The 2,379-nt window shown below is 53.8% G+C and overlaps 1 non-coding gene across 1 annotated transcript; it reads right to left on the bottom strand.

Annotated features, from left to right (window-relative positions):
* Positions 1-174: 174 nt before the first annotated feature.
* Positions 175-247, bottom strand: TRNAR-UCG. The gene has a single exon. It is a non-coding gene; the product is annotated as a tRNA-Arg (tRNA).
* Between the last annotated feature and the right edge of the window lie 2,132 nt (positions 248-2,379).

Genomic DNA, 2,379 nt, shown 5'->3' with positions numbered 1-2,379 from the left:
TCGCAGCGGGCAGGGACCTCCGGGGGCTTGCAGGGTAGATCTTGCCCTAAGTCTGCTCTCAGCATGTGCCCCCCCCTGCTTTGCACCGCTCATACCCCCCGGGGATCCACCGCCGCACCCCGGGCAGTGGCGCGGGGAAATTAAACACCTCGAGGATCTCCCGTGGCTTTAAAACAACCACGAAGGGACTCGAACCCTCAATCTTCTGATCCGAAGTCAGACGCCTTATCCATTAGGCCACGTGGTCCCCCATGAGTGCTTAGGGGCACTGTCCCACACCGGGGGGGTCCCTGGGGGTCCCTGAGCATCCCTGACATCTCCTGAACATCTCTGACACCTCCTGTGAATCCCTGACACCTCCTGTGAATCTCTGACATCCCCTGAGCATCCCTGACGCCACCTGAGCATCCCCAACACTCACCCCTGACACCCCCTGAGGATTCCTCACATCCCTTGAGCATCTCTGACACCTCCTGTGCATCCCCCAGGTTCCATCCCTCCCGGCAGGCTGAGGTCCCCCCTCCCATGGGACCCCCATGTGCCACTAGGTCACTACAGATGTGACAGTCACAGTGTCACTGAGCTGCCAGTGATGGGCACCAGCTGTGATGTAGCACTGCTGCAGCACTAGGGTGTGACACCTTGTTAACCTCCTGTTCCTTATCACCTCCTGCATTCTGCTCCCACTGCAGCTTGGCTTCTCCCCAAAACCTTTGTTTCTCATCTAATCCTAAAGAAGTTTCCCAAATCCCACCACAGGGCAGGAAGGTATTTTAACCAGGGGTCCAGCACCTGGAGGCTTCAGCAGGTTTGCTGCTTTCTAGGCAGCAGAGCCATTTCCTCCCACACCTAAAACAGAAAAACTACTCAGCAAGAAACTTCACTTGATGCTTCCCTGGTGGGATATCACCCTGACCACAGCTGCCTTTTAAAATCCATTAACTCTGTAGGAAGACCCTCTAGGCAGCTCTTTAATGCAACAAATCTGAGAGGGAATTATCCCAAAGGCACTTACGGGGAGTACTCTGGTGCCAAGGGCAGCACACCCAAACTGTGTGACCCTGAGGATCAGCCCCTCACAGAGATGTGGTTTCTGTGGAGTAAAGCTTCCTTCCCATCCAAGCTCGTCCTGCTCCGGGAAGAACTTTGCATGACACCTTCAAGGTACACATCCCCCAGCATCTGTCATCTTCTTGTTGGGGCTTGGAAGCAACTGATGATACAGGGAGCACCCAGAGAGAGTAAAAATGCAGCTGAAATTCCCTGCTCAGCCCTGACCCAGCACAGAACCAGCACTGACCATACCAGGCCAATTAAACAGCTGTAACTGCTCTGCACCTCCTGGGACAGTTTGAAGGATGTCCATGCTCCAGCCAGACCTTTTCTCTCTCTAACATCCCTCCAAGTATCAGCCTTTCATTGCACCCCTCCACAACCCATCCTTTCACTAACACCTCTTCAAAAACCATCCTTTCATCCATAGGCCCCAAGGCAAAGCTGCTTGTTTGTGTCCTCAATCACAGCCTCACCTGAGCACTGGGCACATAAGACCAGCTGACTTTCTGGATGAAGTTTCACCTTTGCACCAAAGCGTGGGACAGTTTGTAGCTGCTCCTCATTGCTTCCCATTTCCACAAGATCTAAACAGGGACGACTGGCCAGGAGAAGACAACCACATTTTTCTGTCAGGATTGTGTACAGTGCCTGTTGGCACAGCAAGCAAGCCTGGGGCTGCCATGGGGTTCTCACTGCCCCAAAACACATCATGTACCACCCTAACCTCACTCTTTGGTCTTCCCTTCAGCAGACTCTGACTCCAGTGCCATACTTGGACACACAAGTTCACTGCCATTGGTTTATCTGCACTTCTGGGTTGTCCCAATGCATCGACCTCCTTAACTGGCATCTCCCAGGGATCACAGAATCACAGAATGTTTAGAGTTGGAAGAGACCTACGAGGATCACTGAGTTCAACTCTTTGCCCTGCACAGGACATCCCCAAGAATCACACCATGTGCCTGAGATCATTGCCCAAATGCTCCTGGAGCTCTGTCAGGCTTGGGCCTGTGACCACTGCCCTGGGTGTTGTTCCAGTGCCCAAACTGCCCAAACGCCCTCTGGGGGAAGAACTTTTTCCTAATATCTAACCTAAACCCCCCTTGACACAACTTCAGGCCATTCCCTTGGATCCTGGCACTGGTTGCCAGAGAGGAGAGATGTGGAAAGTCTCCCCACTAAGCAGCCAAAGCCAGTACCCCCGGGGCAGGAGCAGGAAGAGAAGGGAGGCAGCCGGACCGGCACTAAATCTGGGAGAAAGAGCACAGAAACGGGGTCAGCAGCGGCAAAACGGGGCTCACCCCAGATGGGACTCGAACCCAC

This window comes from Acanthisitta chloris, unplaced genomic scaffold (genome assembly GCF_000695815.1).
Source record: "Acanthisitta chloris isolate BGI_N310 unplaced genomic scaffold, ASM69581v1 scaffold39573, whole genome shotgun sequence".
NCBI classification, from domain to species: Eukaryota; Metazoa; Chordata; class Aves; order Passeriformes; family Acanthisittidae; genus Acanthisitta; species Acanthisitta chloris.
Note: the sequence above shows the minus strand (reverse complement) of the source record. Positions and strands in the feature narration are given on the sequence as shown.